Genomic DNA, 20,376 nt, shown 5'->3' with positions numbered 1-20,376 from the left:
AGCGCCCGCCGCCGCCGCGCCCCTCAGCGCGCCCCGCGCAGCACCATGCCGGGGCCGGGGCCGGGGCCGGGGCCGGGCCCGCGGCCGGGGCCGGGGCCGGGGCCGGGGCGGGCGGAGCGCGGCGCTGCCGCAGCGTCCCGCCGTGCCCGTGCCGTGCCGTGCCGTGCCGTGCCGTGCGCTCCCGCCGCTCCGCCACCGCCGGCTCCGGCGGGGAAAGTAGGTCAGGGCGGCACTGAGCATGCTCGGGGCCGGGCCGGGGGGCGGCCCCGGGGCCCGCGGGGGGCGCGGGGGGCGGCAGAGACCTCGGCCGCGGGGTTGAGACGGGGCCGGGGCCGTGCGGCGGCCGCAGGCGAGGCGGCGGTACCTGAAGCGAGCGAGCGGACGGCGGCGGGGCCGCTGTGGGGAAGGCGGGGTGCAGGGGCGTGCGAGCCTGTGCCTGCGCGGGGCCGGCGGTCCGGCGCAGCCTCGGCCGGCGGGATGCACATGCCGGTCATCGCATCCCTTCTAAGATACGCTTGCGGGAGCAAGCGCTGCAGGAAAAGGGTAACACCCCAGCACGCCTAGATAATCTTGAGAAACAGATGCTGCGCTTCAGAGAAATGGCACATGTGCTTTCCCCAGGAGCTTTATTCCTAACGGGATTGCAGCACCCAACTCCAGTTTGAGCTCAGTCTCAGGAGGTTCCAGCCTGTGGGAAGCTGACACTGACTACAGATGTCGAAGTGCTCTGTCAGCAGAGGGTAAAGCTGTCTTTTAGCTTGAGCAAAACTGCTTGAATGTGGTTGGTGCTGTCTGTGCAGGCTGTGCAGCTGCCCCAAAATGGATTAGGATGTATGTGGACAGCTGCGGGCAGGAATCTGGCAGCGACCTGGTGTATGCCGATGCTGTCCTGTGCCACTCTTCCATGCCTTCTCCCTGACCTTGTAGCATCCGAAGAGGGATGCAGGGTGATCTTCAGCTGAGTGTCAAGGCCAGTGGGTTAAACCATGGAAGTGTAGATTTCCAGGTATTTGTAGTACTTTTATAGCCAGGCTTGCACCTTGGTTTTGATGTCCTCTTCTGATTGCTTCCAGGGAGTAGCAGCTCAAGCTCCTCTGCTCATGGAGGAGTAATCATATGAGAAAGCATTTGCTGAAACTGCCAGAAAATCTTGGGTTTAGGACTGCATCTCATTGCAGGGAGAGGTGTATGTGAAGTGCACTGTGGTGTACATCAAAGCAGGTCTCTAGCTTGCACAGGGAAAACTGAACAGGAATAGCAACAAGGGATTCAGAAAGAGAGAGGCAGACCCACTCCAGGGAGCTGGGCTAGTTATGTCAAGGGGTGTGTATAGAGTGCAGGGGTTGAAGATGGGTGCATCCAGTGCTTGGGAGTGGTGCAGTCACTGGTGAGAGCTGTTGACAGCCAGGGGTTCTTCTGTTCAGTGTCTCCAGAATGGAGAAAATTGAAGACACTGGGGAAGATGCATCTGGTGTTGTCAACCTTGCCAGCTGAGGGAATAGTATGCCTCTTACTCTTCCAGCAAAGCATTTACTTGGTGGGAGGAGCTGTTTAAGTCATAGGTCCTTGTTGGCCACTGACCTGTGATTTGTGCTAATTTGACCCCAGTAATTATGCACTTGTTTTTCCTTCTTCCTATCTTGAAGTACTGGTTTTGAACATAATTGAATGACATTTATTTATCAGTTAATGATGGAGCAGTTCGACAGGTGAGTCCCCAGTCTTACAAACTCCTTTAAGTCAGGTAGCACTTTGCCACTCTCTGGATGCCTGTCAGATCTGTGTGTGATATGAGGCTGAATTTTTGTATTTGGAAGAGTCACACATCTTTCCTTCCAAAAGGGGCTACTCTTTCAGGCTCCTCAGGTTTCGGTGAACATAAGCCTGTGTTGCTGGAGCCAGCCACCACATTACTTGCTCCATGCCCTTTCGTGGGAGATCACTATCACCTGTCAAGTGACCGTGTGGACTTTGTGAGTCATTTTTCCATCCCACCTTCCAACAGTGCTTGCACCAGCTGCACACAGATGACTGGCACGCTGATTTGAGCAGGAGCTATAACACAGATCTTCTGGATGTGTACCCAGCTCTAGTTAAGCTATAAAAAGCTCCCTAATTTACCTGAGATTAAATTATTATATGATGTTATTATAGATACATGCAAGTGCATGAATGATAAAATTGGCAATGTTGGGCTTTTTTTAGATAATACCTGCTGTAGATAAACCTGCTGACATTTAAAACTTAGCGCTACAGTGTCCGAGTTCTACTCCTGTAAAACTATAAGGTTGTTTGATAAAAGGCAGCCTTTTACCTTAGAGCAAACAGAACTTTGGTATAGCTAATAGTTTTATCTGAACAGCATAATCAGGGAAGCCTTGTAATCATGCAGTTAAAAATCTAAGATAAGATTAAACTGTACATTTTGTGTGGTTACAGTCCCTCCATACACTAGGCGGAGTGACATACAGGAATGGCTGAGACAAACTTGTGTGCCACACAATGTAAGGTAACAGCAGAGAAACTAAAGAAAAAAGGGAAATTTTTAAATAGTATTGAGCAAACCAGCTGTATTCATATGCCAGTCAACATAGATACATGAGGGGATATTCCATTAAAAATTAGCTTGCCATATTTCTCATAAAGTAGAAAGGAAATTTTGATTATGAGAAATATCTTGTTTCAGTATGGTGATATTACTCTTTTGTTTCTTTTAAAAAATTTCTAGACCCAAGTATAATTAGATCTTGCATGAATACTGATGAGAAAATACTGACTTTATTTATTAGGATACATATCTTCAGCGTGCTACTTTAAATCAACTAAATTGTTTTCTGAAATATAAACTGTGTTTTAATTTCAGTTATATGTTACTTGAGATTGTAACTTTAGTCACTGTAATCTGTAATCACATTATTCTCATCTGAAAGACTGCAATTCCAGGCTAGACCCTCACTGCTTTCTTTGTTGAGTAACACCCCATTTTTTGGGAAAGATGTGGACAACTGAAAGGCTTGCAAGTGATCTTGGTTGGGATGGAGTTGGAGAAATTGCATGGTCCTGGGAGCTCCTGGCCTACACCAAATGTGCCAGACTGGTGTGGGAGGAGGTGTTACGGGAGGGGATAGGTGTTCCTACCTTGAATGAGACAGCTGGAGTGTTAGCTCAAAGCACTTGATTTATTAATTGATTTTAACCAGCATACATTCTTGCAGCAAGGACACACTTCTTCTGGTACCATGCTTTGTATCAGTCCTTTCAGAAATACCTTACTGTGATGTGTCCCAGAGAATTGTGGCTTGTGTTTTGTTCTTGTTTCTCCTCCCTACCTTTTGAAATAACTCAAAATAAATTAAAAAATATTAGGCATGAAGCTCATGAACTTTTGGAGGTTTTTATTTGTACCTCTTAATATCATGTAGTTCTAACTATTTCTCTTCTGCATTTCTGGATTTGTTACTTTCCAGTTTTGTTGGTAGTTCCTTTTTTATCCTCTACAAGTGGACAGGAATGACCAATTACATTTTATTCCTCCTTATGCTTTATTTTTTAAGACATGGACTTACAAAAGTAACTTGTTTTTATACGTTTACTGTGACTCCCCCCTTTGCTCGTCCCAGAGGAGGAAAAATTCTCAGCTTGTTTGAGTATGACTTTTTCTGCAGTGATCCACTTTTGTCACTCATTTCTGGGGGAAATTCCTTCCTGAACTGTGTCATAGACAGTCTGTAAATGAAACAAACCTACTGATTATGTGGTCACTATAGCATTATCTTATGTAAGTGCATATATGATTCTTCTTGAAATTAACAGCTTATTGTGGTTTAATTTCCTTTTTGATGTTCTCTTGGCAGTATATTCTCTTGATGGAAAGGTCTCTCCTTGTCCTACAGCATGTGTGTGGACAGTTTCTACATGCACTTGTAGCTGTGTTGAAAGTGTTGCTCAGGCTCATCAGCGATGTGTGCTGCAGAAAGTCTAGATGTGCTGATGTGCTAAGGCAAGGGCAGATATGTCTGCATAAATTGTTGGCAGCTGAGGAAAGGGTGAAATCCACACTTCTTGTGATCTGAAGGGAATATTCCACAATGATGTTAGAGAAAACGGGATTCAGAGGGTTTGGCATCGCTGTTAAAAAGCTACCAAATTCTTTAGGACATGAAGAGATAAAAGAAGGTCTGGTGAGAGCCTCTCTGTCCCCATCCCTCCCCCCAGCACAAAACTTTCCATGTGTAAGCTGAGGCTAACTGAGAACATTTCAGATAGATAAAACAGTTTTGGTTCCTTTCTTTTTCTGCATCCTGTATCACTTCCCTGCCCCATGATTTCCTGTACATTTCCTTCTAGCTACTGAAAACTGGAGACAGAGTATTGCTTCAGAGAACACTGATGAGATGAAGCTCAAGGCTGGAAATGAAGTTGCTGAGGCAGGCACAGAAGAATTTCAGTTCTTTGTCAAAGCCTGAGAAGGCTTTTGTCTTTAGACAGATATATTGGATGACAAATGGATTAGTGGGGATGCTGGATGAGCCAAAGAACTGTTACCTTAATAATGTCAGATGTCTCAGACTCTTTAATTCTTTTCTTCCCAAATAATCTTATTTCTTTCAACTTTCTGTAGTAAGAAACAATGATCATTTCTCTAATCGCCTTTGCTGACCTCGCCTGGCCCATGGCTTTCCAGCTGAATAAACTGAGGGTAATAAAAAACAAATCTTCACCACTAATTAGCTTTTGAAACATCAGTGTTTACTATTCGCTGCATGAACTATCAGGCAATACACTACCGTGCAAACAAACTACAACTGCATGTCATGAGTGTAAAATGGTATAAGGCACAGAATACAGCGCTGAATTGCAACTGAATGAAAAGATACTGGGCATGTTGCATGACCTTCAGCAAGATTCAGTGTTTATGTCAGTGAGAAAGATGAGACAAATGATTCATGAGGCTGAAAAGGGGGAGAAAGGACATGTGATCTTGGAACAGTTAGAGTTATGTTATTCTTGGGGGAAAAGATCAAGATGATTATGTTAATATTACCATTTATGTTGCACTCTCACCAGACTCAGAGTTTTAGGAATGTGCCAAGCTTTGTGTGTTTTTTCCAACTGCAAAAATACAATAGGATTTTAGAGATCAGTCAATACTGGTTTTATTTCTTTTTGGTTTTGTTTTTTTACGACACAAATGCTTTCAGAAACAAGGTGAATCAATAGGTGTGAATCATCAATAAGGTGATTATAAGATGAAACTTTAAAAGAATATAATATAAGCATGCATTAATATGTGAAAACAAACAAAAAAAGACAACAAACTATTAAGGACTTTATAAAATAAAAACAAACCCCAAAACTGTTTTCAGTGATGTAGCTAAGTTCTTTAGAGATGATATACACTTAGAGAGGAAGTTGAGTGTATTATTGCAGGAAATAATAGGAAATGTGTCTTTGAAGAGACTGTTTATCATTAGGAATGAGAATTTTGCTTTTTGGTATGGTCTGCAGTTGAGTAGCACTGCTGAGGGGCACTGGTGCAATAAATGCAGAGTATGTCCTGACAGAGATGGTGTGCCAGGCTGGGCCCTTTTACTTTCAGAAACCATGTGTCATCAGCCCCTGCATTTTCCTATTAGATATTCACAAAAGAAAGCATGTAACCTCTTCTCATGAATAAATAGAGTATTTCAACTAATCTTATAATTCCACAGTAGAATAGTGAAATTAATTACTTGAGTAATTTCAGTGAGTCAAGCCAAAACTGTCAAGCATACACGGAATGGGAAGTAAAAGTATTGAGTGTCTGATATCTGAATATTTTCTGCTAAAGAAAACCATATAAAAAGTAGGGTGGTATTTTTGCCTGCAGCCATTTCATTTTACCTGCAGTGTACAGAAGTTTGACATTAGCAGTTGTCCACAAATGTTCTCAGACCAGTGTTGACACAAACAGAGTGACCACATTTATATCTACCCCATGTAAATCATCTATCCTTCAAAGAGGATAAAACCATATAACCTTGGGACACTTACAAGGGAAGTCACTCACTAGAGTCACTGTGTTTGAAATTCAGTGGGGCACATCTTACAGCCCTGTCTAGAAAAGTAAATTCAGAGAATTGTAGGTTTAAGAAACTGAAACCTCATGCATTTGCAGCCAGTCATCCTGGGCTGAGTGGTTTGGTTCCTGACAAGTAAAAAACCATTTCTGAAATTCTCAGGCTGCATCAGGCTTTTCTCCTGGCTGTTTCTGAGGGGGCTACCAACCTGTGAAGCTGTTCCCTGCCCTGCTGAGGTCATGATTTCTCAAATTGACAACAGTACTGAATTCCCTTTAAGGGGTGCTCATTTTTGCACAGTCCCTGGAAAAAGGCAAACACTACACTGTCCGGCTGAATTGATTTTGGTCCTGAAATCCACTTTTGCTGATCATTTTCAGTAACATTTGCAAGGGCTTTTTGCTTTTCTCCTGACTGTATTCTAGGCTGGTAACTTCAGTGGGTTCTCATATTAAATACTGTGGTTTTTGCCATGTCAGTTCTGTGGTATAAATGGTTGTCTCAATGAAGCTCATTTTTAACAAAGTTCATTTTTAATGCCATGTTGAGCTTTAAGCTTTCACTACATTAAAACATAACTTTTACATTTCCACCATCACATTCTATCAGTTAATCCAACGTGTATTTATGTCTTTTCACATATTAGTTCATTCTGCTAATTAAATTTACCTAACCAGTACTTGAACCTTTATACAGGAGCCCTTTCAGCTTCAGAGTTTCAGCGTTGCCACAACGTAACCCTGCCATCTACTGGAAAGTACTTAGTAATGCTTTTCGTCGTTAAAATTGGGGTGGGGATGTCTCCAAATTTTATGTACAGAAAAGGCCACCTCTACTCTGAAACACACAGAGTGTGTTTCCCCTCTTGTACAGAGGAAACACGCACCTGAAATGCACAGAGTTACATGGAAGGGGATCAAATATATAGTAAACAAGTGCTTTTCACTCTCAGTCAGTCAACATTTTCACCATCAAAAGTTATCAGATCTCATCATCCCCTCCCACTACTTTTTGAGTGGTGTCCCACAACTAGAGAGGTTGGCTGGGTGGTCCCGTGGTCTCACTGTTCTCTGCATGATCAGAAAGCAGGAGTGGGAGTGGGCAGTCAGGGGGTGCACAGCTTCTTTGATGGCTCAGAGATTTCGCACATGTGAGTCTGATTTCTAGTTGAGTGTGCATCTCTACCCTCAAGGTCACCAGGTTTTCATCTGGAGGGAAGAAAGAAGCAAGCATTTGGGTAGGCCAAGTGTAGTAGACCAGCTGTGCTAGAGTTGTGCGTGTGTCAGTGTTGCCAATCTCTGCTTGCAGGTGATGCTGTGGAATAGGCTTTGGGGCTACTTGGTCCTATTTTGTCCTCTTATCTCTAAGTTACTGATAGACTGCTGGCATCTGGAAATACTGGGTTTAGTAAAAGTTAAAGGCTCTGCTTGGTTTGCGGAACTCCTGCTTTTCTTGCCTTGTGCATTTGTGTAGCTGAGTAGTGAAAAGAGGTTCTTGTAATGTGGTCAGACATACACTGTGATTCTGGGAGCATCTTGCCTCAAAGGCATCAGAGCTGATATCTCTAATGATCTGTAATTATCATTTCATGTCATGCTCTTTCTGTACTTTCTTCCTATACCCTTCCTATAACTTTGTGGATGAGTTTTGCTTTAGTTGTTCTACAAGACATTATCTCCTCTGAAAGACAGGGAAAGGAAACCCTGAAAGACAGGAAAATGCAAAACAGTAAAGCAAAATTTGCTTCATAAAAGAGTTGAAGGAATTCATAAGTCATCTTGCATTGGTTTGCAAGGACTGGAAGCTGTGTCCCTTTTTAGTGAACTGCCATGCATTGATTCACAGCCAAAGCTGTCCATACAGGGGTCTGTACCCCTTAACACAATACAGGCTTCACCAGCTCGGGTACAGCCATATGTATTGCATGACACAACACTTGTTAACATGTGTTCAGTCCCAGCAAATAAACCCAACAGCAACTTCAGCTGTGCTGAGCAGGACACAGTGCTTGGTCAGACTCACTCCCAGACATCTGAGGTTGTGTCACTGGATATGGCTCCCTGCAGAAGGAGCTAGGTTAGGTGTGCCAGCAATGCAGCTATGCATAGTGACAACAAGCGTAGCAACCATGATAGCTCCCCATTAGGAAGCAGAAGTTTTTCCAGAATGACTTCAGTGGAAACAGCTTTGCAAATGAAGTATATTAAGTATCTGCTTCAGTTTTCGTTTTAAGACTAGATTAAAAAGCAAGATACAACAGGTGAGTAATTTTAAAGATTATCGTGTAATAGCAATAGCAGAGATGCAATCAAAGTCTCATTAGTGCTGCCTTTCCTCTATGTAGTAGTTTTTAAAAGAAATGATATTTCTTGGTAGAAGACCTTTCTATTATGGAGGAAATTATGTAACTTTCTCTTTGATAGGAGAAAAGACCAAAATTGTTATCTACTCTCCATTAAAATTGTCATTTTATGGTTCTCCTCCTCACAGAAAGACCTTGAATAGAGTTGGTGTTACTTCCAGATATCAAAAGAAAAAAAGTAATTGGTAGCAGCACATTGTCTGGATGTTAATAATATTTCAGTTTTACCTTGTTGAAAAAGTAATTTATTCCCACCATATATTAGAAGGGAGGAGATTTGGCACATTCATAGGCTTACTGTGATTATGTGTAATACTTGCATTTTAGGTAATTTAGCTTTATGGAGGATTGTCTCCTACACTATAATAGATGGCAGTTTAAGACGGCAAGGTTTTAGAGCCCCAGGCACAGGATATCACTTATCTAGGACTGAAATGGGATGAGCTGCAGAAGGTACTGCACCAGAGATGGGACTGGTGGGGTCAGGCTCTGGGCTTAGCAGAATCTTTGCACTGGGCATAAACAGGGGTAGTTTTAGAGGGAGAGGGCACAGGAACTGCTTGAGCTCTTCATGATCAGAAGACAAGAAAGAAGGATATTTTGGGTGACTGCCAATGAAATAAGTTCTAATTTTCTGCTCCAGCACTGAACTAGAACTGCTTGTCCTTAGGCTGAGAGATGGGTGGGACAGAATGGGGTAAGTTACTGTGCTGTTACTCTACCCTCCTGTGAACGCCATGTCTCTTTCTTGCAGTCAACCAAATCGTGTGAGTTGGCTTATTTTTTTTCCTCTGGCTACAACACATCTCTGCATACTAAATTAAAGTATTTCTTGAACAAAAGAAGGACGATTTCAATCATGGCTGAATCCTAGAGGGAACCAAAAATATTCTGGTTTAGCTTCTCCTGTCACATCATCATAGTGTATGTGGCAGTAGTTGGAAAAGTCTCTTCCATCTACCCTGCATTTCATATCCTGAAAGAGCAGCTACTGTCTACCCTATTGAGAACATGTTATTTTTTTGCATGCATACCTCCTTTTTTCTTCTGGTAGGTTTTAAGAGCTCATTAAAATTACTTCTTCCTTTTCACAGGACTCAGATATTTATACATTATAAAACTTTCCTTTTGTTCACAACACAGGTTGATTTTACTGCCGACTTTCATTGTTCCCAAGCCTGCATTAATGCGACACTCTAGGAGAAATCTTAAGAGATAGATTGCCTAGAAGGGAGAAAATGGTATCATCTACTAGAATAAATAAAATTGCAAGAAATTCTAAGACTCATAGACTGCCAAAATACTAATTTTTGTGGAGTTAAATAGGATAATTCTTGTTTGCAGAAAGCTATCTATGGACTTTTCAGAATACACAGCCGCGCTAAACATATTTGGAAAACAGGAAGAACAAAGCAGAGTATCCATCTGCCCAGCCTTCCACCAGTAACCCTTCCTGTTCTGAAGGTGAATGGCTGCTGTGAAAACATTGAGCATGTTCAGGAAAGGGTGACCACAGCATCTCCAACTGGCAGAACAAACAGGGTGTATTTGGTGTTTCTTTTGTGTTCTGTAGAATTTTCTGTCTCTTACTTTCAGTTGTGCCAAATACCCATCACCTTTAGCACTTGCTGAATAGCAATGAGTTGTGCCTCCACTCTGAACAGGAGGATGGTGTCAGTTCTTGCTCACTAGGGAGATGCTCTGGAGGGGACCAGTGCCATGGCAGGGACAGTTCACCCTGAGATGCTCTTTCTGCCATTCCTCATGCACTTAGAAGCCAGGAGTCATCTTAGGTAAACCCAGCTGGTGTGAGGTGTGTCCAGCTACCTCACAGGTCCAGTCAGGCAAATATATTCAATGTATCCACACCAGGTATTTGGTGGGAGATGTGGCTGTGCATTTCAAGGACATAGGTAATTCACGATAATTGAAACAGCAACAGGATCACGTGGCTTTCTCTTCACTGCACTTGATATGTGGGTAATTGGTTTTTCTTTGCATGATATATATATATAGTTCATGTACTGATGACATGTAGTTGTTGAAAGTATTTGCAGCTTTGGAGAAATAAAGTGCTTCCACTGTGAGTGTTTATTGTTTGATGAAGAATTCATCATTTTGTTTGAGGAGTTTATTTCTGGAGTCCAGAGAACAGCTTAATCACTTTAGAAGACTAATTTATGAAACTGCTGTAAAATATCCTGGTCTGTAAAGTAACTTAACATGTGTACAACATGGCTTATAAAATAAAACAATATTTAAGCATAAAAAGTGAGAGAATTATTTGATATCATACCTATTTAAAAAAAGATAGGAAATGAAGATGTATTAGAAATCAACAGCGTTCTTATTTTATTTGGAAAATATAAATGGGTGGTAAAATGAATTAGCTGTAAAATCTGTTGATTTTAAAGTCCACTGAGACTCTTAAAATATAAAAATGAAATGGTTATTCACTCAAATGCCATTCATTCTCATAAAGATAAAGCAAACTCAGTTTATCTGAGTGGGGGTTTCCTATTATTTGTTTGATTTGTAAATAGTTTATGGAGACATTTTCAAAACTACATTTTCTTTTGAAGCACCTTCTGTGCTGTGAAAGAGATTTAACTTTGTCAACACTTCTTTATGGAATGTAAGGCTAATGCATCAGACTTTCTTAGGTCCTGTGTGGAGTTATGTAGAGGTGCTGCTGGATGGCTGCAGGCTTCTTTCAGATTTTACATGGAGAATATAGAATTCATCATTTTGGATCTACTCTTTTATATTTCAGGATCTCAGAGTTCTATAAAAAGAATATGAAAGCACTGGGTTTATGCAGCCGTGTTCTTTGATGTTACAGACCTCACGGCTGATAAGGAAGTGACACTGCTGAGCACCCAATGTTTCTTCTTCAACTGTTTGTTGATGAGTATAAATAAACTTATTAAAAAGGAAACAAAATCATTGTGCACTTTGGCCACACAGAGAGCCAATTAAGTCTTAAGTTACGTGTCCAGGGGGCTGGATGCCCTGAGCTCCTGGGCTCCCAGAAGGGTGTGGTGTATCCTTCAGCAAATTGCTTAAATTCTTTGCTCTGAGATACAGCTTACACACCTCCAGCAGGGGAGTTTGTATAGTCATAATAAGGTTACAGGGATACTTTCAGGAGATCTTTGCTGGATGTTCTGTTGTTTGCATGTACTGTGCGAAGTATTATTATTTAGAGTTATTGTGCAATTCTTGATAGTTACTGAAGGTAAGATTGTTACTTTTGTTTTTTAGTGTCTGAGTAAACTTAGACACATAATTTCCATGAATCAATAAATGCAGGTTTCAAAAAGCGTCAGTTGGCAAGAGAATTTTGTTTTGATCTCTTCATACAATTCCTCTTACAATTTTTCATAGTGTCCTAAAATACTGCTGTTGAAAATATAGGAAAAAACAGGTAAAACAAGTGTCCTAAAAGAGAAGCTGGAGTTGACTTAATCCAAACACCAGCAACTAACACACTGACCACTAATATCAAGCTGGAATACTGTGCTGGTAAGGAACTTCAGGCAGTAGAGTCATTATACATTTTAAAAGCCCTGGGCAAACATTGCATCTTGCTCCTCTCCATGCTGTTCTACTTGACTTTGGGCCTTCATTCTCTCAAGTCACAATTGACTTGACTCACTGGTTGAGGATGGCACATAGACTGATGTCTTAGGCTTCAGAATTAATACTTTAATACAGCAACTTGTCAGTGTTGGAAATAACTCTGCTCTGAAATGAACCAAATAGTCAGTCTGAAGGAATGGGGGAGAAATGGGCAGCACTTCTACTTGCCTGGGACAGTCTCCAACATCTGTAATCAGGAAACACTGAAGTATCTCAGGAAAACTGCACTGATCTGTCATGTTGCATTTGCTCCCTTCTCTTGGGCAGATGCATGATTCTGCTCAGCACCTTCTGAGCAATGGAGCTCGGCACTTCAGACACCCAGTGCTCATTCTGTCCTGCTCTTCTCACCTGCACTGTATGCTTTGCACCAAAACAGCCCGGAGAACTTTGTAATAATAATCTGTATAGGTCAAAGTCTTCAGGCATTAACAATTACGAATTTACCAGTATGATAAAAATGAATTTGACTACTTACAAATAACAAAAATAACCACACATTAGTGAGGGGTTAAAGATGTGTGGCTTTTTGTATGGGCCCATTAGGTGGAGAGAAAGCTAACCTGTGTTAAATTTGTGCTGTTATCTTGCTTTTTGGTACTCAAGCTGGTGTTGGTCAGTGTAGACAAATCCCTTGTCTGCCTGAGCTGACTGAGATTGGTGAGAATGTCCATGGTCCATTGCTACCACAGCTGGAACTGCTGAGATCTCCAGTGCCTTGACTTGGATACTACTGACCACTTTGATCCTCACACCGTAACATTCCATGGACTTTCTGACAACAGGCTGAAGGCCAGTAAGTATTTTCAGAATATTTCTTTGACAGAGGAAAGGAGAGTATGTGTCGATGTGGTCTGTAACAGCTGCCTGAACAGTCTTGAGACAGATTCCTGTTCAGTAATGGAAAAAAAATTAGGTGTTGCTTTGGTTATTGCATGGATGTCTCTTGCCAATATTCTAGTGAAGGAGAATATACTGCAGACCTAGAAAACTCCTCTGAAGTCCTTTCTGTTAATTGAAAAGTGGTCCACAGTGACTGTAGGATTGGGAATGTGTTTTGTTCTGGAAAAAAAGTAAGTCAGTGGCTTGATAACATTAGTTAAGTTGATGTTAGAACAAAAATTAAAGATGGGAAGAAAACTAAGACTGTTGCCAGAATACTTCCTAGACTTTAGAATATCTGGGGTTTTTTACACTCTAAAGAGGTTTTCTTAGTTTCCTTTGGTTTTTTTTTTTTTTTTTGCCATAATGGTTGTGTCACAATGTGCACAATTATTCGTAAAAAAAGTTAATCAGTAAATTAATTATGGGGATTACAAGAACCAACAAGCTCACACCATTTAAAATTCTCTATAGTCTGGGTAAATACATTTCTCATACTTGCATCTTAGATACAGGCCAGGTTTCACTGGGGCTGAAAGATACTGGTGGAAATACTGTGTTGGAGACAGCATTTTTGAATATGAGAGTGTGGTTACCCAGATCTTCCTGGTTCATGGTGTCCTGCTAACATATTTATGTTTATTCTAGTGTTTCACATATTTTAGTGTAGAAACTGTAAAACTGCTAAAAGTTCACACCCTAGTCTTGCTAATCTTGAAGATGAAAGAGATTGATATAAAGATTCACCCTGGTATTTATACATTCTGGGGAGACAAGCATTTCTCTTTGTGGGCATTTTCCATGTCCATCACATTTAATGGAATTTTATTATATTACAGTCCCAAGAGAAATGACAGGCAAATAATAGATCAGATCCAAATCATCTTAGTAACCATGTGATTTCCCTTTCACAGCCCTTGAAATTTTATTGTCTTCTGAAGGAAAACGTCACTTGACTCATAGCATATTCAGAACATCAAAAATTCACAATACAGGTAAAACTACTTTAAGAATAATTTTTTTTTCCCCTGAGTGGATAGTTTTTACTTGCCCCTGTCTCTGTGGCTTCTTCCATGATCAGCTGTTGTGTTTTGAAGGTTTCCTTAATTGTAATCCGTGAAAACATTCCAATGGAAGGACAGTTTTTCTCTGCCAAGCCTGACAAAAGATACAAAATCAATGTTTTATTGATCCTGCAGATCTCCAACACTGTCATACTGAAAATAGCTTCAAGATGGGCAAGATCTCATCTGCAACACCATGGGTATTTTAGTACACAATTTTTTTACAATAATGTTTTATGAGATGACCAAGAAATTATTTTTTTCTGGACCCTGGGCTAGGTTTCCTTTTGTCAGCCAATGACATTCCCAACCAGTGATGTATGCAGTTCAGCATAAATTAATCAATGTTTGCTTTAAATTAAATGTTTTAAAATAATTGAAAAGGCATATTTATCCTCCATTACTACCAGATGTATACTGGCAGAAAACACAGAGCAATTCAGTAGCACTGTCTTCATTTGCACTGGCATTGGTCATGCTCACTGGACCCTTTTCTCTGCAGCATGTGTGTGTGTGTGCAAGGCAGCATATGTAGACCCTCTGGACACAGAGTTCAGCAGCTTGGTACATTGGCTCTTTCCACCATTGCATGATGTGATCTGTGCCTGCTGCTAAATCATTATATTTGCAGCAAATCATGGTACTGCTTTGTCTTGTATTTCACTGTGCAAGCTGTAACCCTCTTGAAACCCCTTCCTTCCAGACATCCAGACAGCCTATTTGCAGCTGGCACCTTTCAGTGGGGGCCCGCTAACGTCATTTGCTATTGTCTGCTTTTACAGAAATGGTGGACTGTAGGCTCATTGACAGATCAATTTTTTCATTATCAGCATATGCAGCTGTTTCAATACTTATTATTCCCTCATTCTTGTCTATTTTCTGCTTATTGTCAAAGAAGCTGAAGTTTTTTGTGGAAACCCCAGCTTACCAAGTCAATTTTGCATGGCAATTATTGTTTAAATAAAACAGACAGCATCACAAAAAAAACTTCCTGGGAACATACATGTCTTGTATAATTATCTCTGAATAAAATTATGCTGTGAACATAAATCTGAACCACAGAGTTGTTTGATGCAATTAGGAATCTTTCTAAATTGCTTCAATATTTATGCAGTTCTTAAGAAGGAAAGTCCAGCAGTTTTAGCAACAAACACCTTGCATAACTTTTTTACTCCACAGTGAGCAAACAGTGACAAACCTCTACAGTTTGTCAAGTTAAAAAATATTTCCCTAAAGGAAATAAACCCACTATAGCCTTTACTACTTGTGCAAGCTCACAGTCTGCAAACCAGCAGACTATTGCCTTAGCTGTGCACTTGAGACACTGCTTATCACACAGAACAATTCTGAGTCAAGCAGCTGTTGGCCCCAAGGCAGGCAGGACAGGCACAAAACTTCTTGCCTGCATGAGCTGCTGGGGTTTAGAGTCACTGATGCTTTTCTCTGCCGAAAGCTGTAATCTGGATTTGAAAATAAAATAAAGGTCTAATTAGCTCATGTTTTATGTTTTATCTGAAAGCCATGACTTTCCCAGGGAGAGGTGAATGTAGCAGAGCACAGTCACTTCCCATCACCTGAGTGACTCCAAAGTCTGGTCCCTTCAGTTGCTGCTCTCTCTGTGAGGGTCCTTCTGTTTGCAGTGTTTTACTTCCTCACTAAGCAAGAGAGACAGCAGGACAACCCTTGGCAGAGCCCAGGGTGATTTGCCTTCAGATCCCTGTGACGTTCCTGCCACAGATGAGCCGCCAGCTTTGTGAGCACTGCAGACTGCTGGGTCCTGCCTGCACACTGCTTTGAGAGCTTCTGGTAAAACTGCAGGTATCACTTACAGTCTGTGATAACCTGGGTGACTGGGGCTCTCTGCTCTTGGCCCCTGACCAGCCTCCGTTTTCCTCTGAGGAGCTCACTGAAGATGCATGACAGGGTGTGCCTTTCAGGATGGCCTCCCAGCTGAAATCTCCCGAACTGCCATGTTCAAAAAGGTGTGAAAATTGTGTTGGAGTTCATCTGTAGCCCTTAACGTGTGTCTCTTCCATAGTGTCCTGCTGTGCTTCTGGAGTGACCTTGTGCTCCAGGTGAAGAGGGACTTCTCTGTCAGGCTAGTTTCTGGTAGCCTGGTGAGCTGTTACTGTGAGTGTGACCTGTAAGTTTAAATCCAGAGATGATTATGCTAATTTAAATATTTTCAGTTTGGCTGCACGTTTCTAAGTGTTCATATGCAAACTCTCATTTCCAGTGACAGGCAGAGACTGCATCACCTCTTTCCCTCATTTGATTATGTGGCTCACTGCTGCTGCTAACAGATTACCTTTTTAGCTATTACCAATTGCTCTTAGATATAATTTAGTCTTGTTAGATGTAGGAAGAGAAGAAAACAAAATATAGCAATTTGTTATCAGCTCGTAATACTCTTGCCATATAAAACCTTTCTGATTATTATTTTAAGTTAGTCAATAATGCCTTTTGAGGCTATAATGTAAGTGGAAATGTGGCATCCAGAGTAATATGAGACAGTACATGTGCACAGTAGACTTGTCTCATCTCTAAAACATCACTGTATCTCTACTGCAAGAAAAATAAGTTAATTTTCATAGAAATTCAAATAAAATCTCTGATTCTTGTCAAGCTCTGAGCATTTTAACGTGTTTGAAGTTCTCTTGGCACTGCTTCTGCCTTAATGAAAGACACAGTTTTCTGCAAGATAGGCAGATATGAAAGGTTGATGCTCATGGCTGTATATTTCCTTCCAAATTAAGGTTATGCAGCCTTCTGGAAGTAAACAGGTTTTGCATGGAATTAGAGGTTGTTTGTGTAAATTTATAAAGTTATATAACAATTGACAGGCCTGTTAAACTAAGCTGAGAGTTGGTGTGAGCCAGCGTCATTGGGAAATAAACTCTGAGATGGGAGCTTGGATCACTGGGTAACATGGTGGGTAAAGTAGGATTTGACCTCTAGACATAAAAGAAAAAAGGCAAAGCTTGAGTTCATAGCAGATTACTGGGAAAGCTTTTCAGACTTCAGGCAAAAAGCTGATCTTAAAGCAGTTTTTAGGTTATGAACAGCTTTGTCTGGGATGAAGGTGAGAAGCTACACTGAGTAAAAACCATGATTTATGCAAACCTACAAAGTAATCCAAACTCCACCATAAACCTACTTGTAATTTCTGTCTGGCCTGGAAGAGAAATGGGGCAAAACCCTGTCTGGGGAAAATAAGTGGGGTGCAAAGGCTGGAGCTCGAGTTGGGGCTTGAATTCACAGAGCTCCAAGGCAAAGGAGAGTGTCTGCATGGGAAACAGAGATGCTCTTCTGTCAGGTCTGTGGTGGGCTAGGATATCCCGCTGTGAAAGGGTGGAGGTTAGATTGGGATATATGTTCAGTCAATGCTAAGGTGATGACTTGTTTCAGACTGACTTAAGAAATTTGGTTTTTGAGCCACCTTTTGCTCTGTGGCTTAACTGCAGGGCTGGAGAAAAGATCAGTCTTAGTGTTGGGGTACAAGCTGGGATTTGCCATTGCCAGTGCCAGTAAATGCTGCTGACAAGCTGGTTACACAGAGCTGGCCAGACTCTGTTGGGTGTCAGAGCTAGTTTATGTTCCTGTGGTGTTTGTACATGTGGATCTGGATGGTGTCACTAACTTAGGGAAAAAGCTAGGCTTGCACTTAGAATCAGAGTGAGCTTGCTAAACTAAGTGTGGAAAAACTCAGATGCCAGCCTTTTTTAACTTGTGTGGACTGTCTGTGCACAAATACATAAATAAAAGTTAGAAATTATGGGTATTTTTCAGGAGGCTGAAAAACTTCAGGTAAAATGATCTTCAAATATAATTTTCTTCTTTGAATTTGCTTGGATCTTGGCAAATATAGCAGCAGCACAGATGCTACCAATGTGTACTGAGCACACTGACCTTTTTGCAATTTCCCTGTGTGTCAAGCATTGTATCCTTCTGGGCCCTGGGGAATCCCAGGATGCTGGAAGCAAACCCAAGTATAAAAAAATCAATGCTCTTGATTCCAAAGAACAGCAAAGCACATGAGTCAGTCACAGAGATGTAATCCCTTACTATCCTTCTTGCCATGCCCAGCCATAATTTCATTGGAAATCAATTTTAAGTGCTATCCTAGATGGGGCTTCTTCTATGTTTTTCACAAGTCCTTTGATATTTTTTTTTTTCATGAAAGCTTTAAAAAAAAGAACAAAGTTGATGGCTGAGTAGTGGTAGCTGATGAGTTAATTGAATGCCTGGCTTTGAGAGGAAGCAAAAAAGTGTAGATAACTATTACCTGGTCACTGGAGAAACTGTCCAGCCTGCTTGCATCTGGTGGTGGAGCTGCACACCTCTGGGCAATAGCTGTTTCTCACAGTGTTATCTAAATAAAATAAGTAAAATAAAGGACAATGTAAAATTCTGTTGTACATTACATGTGTTCTATAAGCACAAATTTTGGTAGACTTGGGTCTGAAAAGCACCACTCTACATGGCAAAGGAAGGTCTCATGGCTGAATCAGAGACCTGGAAGTCAAAAAGTCTAGGTTTTCATCTTTACTGCAGGCTTCCTCAGGAACTTTGGACAACTTGTTATGTTTGTGTCTCAATGTTCCAAATGACAGAATAAAAAAAATTTACACTTTGACATAAATGTACAGTTTTTTGTAAAGAGAATCTCAGAATAAAGAGCTTTTTCTGGGTCGCTAACATGTTGCATCCATCTGGGCTTGTGGGCTGTGACGTGGGATAGTTCTCTTTCTTACCTGAAAACAGGTCGTTTTCCCTACTTTTGCTCTGATGTTGTGCTTAGACACAAAGAAAAAGCATCCAAACCTACATGCATAATCTGCAGCAGTTTATGTTGGACTGTAATTTTGCTTTGTTAAAATCTGTTAGCTAGATTTCATCATGTTCTTGGGAAGTTGCTGAGTCACTGCACTTGTGATGAGTGAATCTTTGTGGGTTATTGTCTCCTATTTCATCATATGCACATTGCACATAATGTGAAGTAGCTCTGCCTTAATTCGCTTTATCATTAATCATTACAAGTAAAAATTAAAGAAGAAGTTAAGAAGGAGTTGTCATGCACATGGAGTGTAAGACTGCGAGGTGATGTTGGTTTAATGTTTGCCTTCGCTAAGTAAGATAAAGACAGCTTGCCAAGCACAAGCCCCAAAGAAATCACACATCTACAGATTTGCTTCTTTAAAGTACAATCAATAAGAGGCCATTCAATTGAGAAAGAACAATGCTTGGTTCCTCAAGGACTTGTAAAGGAGAAGGACTATAGAAATCAGCCACTGTCCTTTGAAGACTCACAAAGAGCACACTGCTTGGGAGCATGGTGTCAGGGAGAGAAGGAAGATGTTCCCAGACCTGTGTAATGAAGCACTGCTTCTCCACTGATCTCAACTGTGTAACCAGAGGCTTGCTTTATACAGCACATGAGAGTCCAACTTCAAAAAATTTTTCAGCAAGACTCTTGATGACTTGACGCTCTTTGCTCGTTTGAATAGTACAGAAATCTTGAGCATGTTCTGCAAGCTGGTAGTATGAGAAAACATTTTTAAGTTGTGCTTGTCCAGCAGAGATGATCTTGGAAAAAAAAATAAACTCAACTTCTTTACAATTAATGTTCATGGAGAGAAAAGAGAGCATCTTAGGCTTTTGATATTCTTTTTAAAATTGCCCAGATGGCACAAAAATAGCCTGGATAGCTTCTCTGGGATAGTGCAAGAAGACAACGTGTTTTACTTTGTACCTTTGTGGATGGTCAGGTGAAGCACTGAAGAACTTCATTATGCTGAGCTAATTTTTGTGGGAACAGAGCTCCTGAGAAACTGAGTTTTAAGTTGAGGAGGTGATCAGAGGGTTGGAGCACCTCTCCTGTGAAGAAAGGCTCAGAGTGTTGACGTTGTTCAGCCTGGAGAAGAGAAGCCTCCAGACAGACCTTTAAGCAGCCTTCCAGTACCTAAAGGGGGCCTGCAAGAGCTCTGGATAGAGACATTTTACAGGGGCATGGAGCGATAGGACATGGGGTAAAGGCTTCAAACTGAAAGAGGGTAGGTTTAGAAATAAAATTAGGAAAAATTCTTTACTGTGAGGGTAGTGAGGCACTGGCACAGGTTGCCCAGAGAAGTTGTGGCTCCCCCATCCCTGGAAATGTTCAAAGCCAGGTTGGATGGGACTCTGAACAGCCTGGTCTAGTGGATGGCGTCCCTGCCAAGGCAGAGGGGTTGAAACTAGATGATATTGAAGGTCCCTTCCAACCCAAAGCATTCAATGGTTCTATGATATATATGATTGAATAAATTTCATTCTTGCATTAGTATAAGTTGATTTTGTAGGCTCAGATTTGACCAGTGGTGAATGATAG

At 41.3% G+C, this 20,376-nt stretch overlaps 1 long non-coding RNA gene across 4 annotated transcripts; it reads left to right on the top strand.

Annotated features, from left to right (window-relative positions):
- The first annotated feature begins 173 nt into the window (after positions 1 to 173).
- On the top strand, positions 174 to 18,916 carry LOC125326398. Of its 4 annotated transcripts, none has more exons than XR_007203801.1 (4): positions 174 to 216; positions 12,670 to 12,859; positions 13,860 to 13,940; positions 15,529 to 18,916. It is a non-coding gene; the product is annotated as an uncharacterized LOC125326398 (long non-coding RNA). The 4 variants fall into 4 exon arrangements; XR_007203802.1 differs by lacking the exon at positions 174 to 216 and adding an exon at positions 277 to 740 and having other exon boundaries at positions 15,891 to 18,916; XR_007203799.1 differs by lacking the exon at positions 174 to 216 and adding an exon at positions 277 to 740.
- The last annotated feature ends 1,460 nt before the right edge of the window (positions 18,917 to 20,376 follow it).

Source organism: Corvus hawaiiensis, chromosome 5 (assembly GCF_020740725.1).
Source record: "Corvus hawaiiensis isolate bCorHaw1 chromosome 5, bCorHaw1.pri.cur, whole genome shotgun sequence".
Classification (NCBI taxonomy): domain Eukaryota; kingdom Metazoa; phylum Chordata; class Aves; order Passeriformes; family Corvidae; genus Corvus; species Corvus hawaiiensis.
Note: the sequence above shows the minus strand (reverse complement) of the source record. Positions and strands in the feature narration are given on the sequence as shown.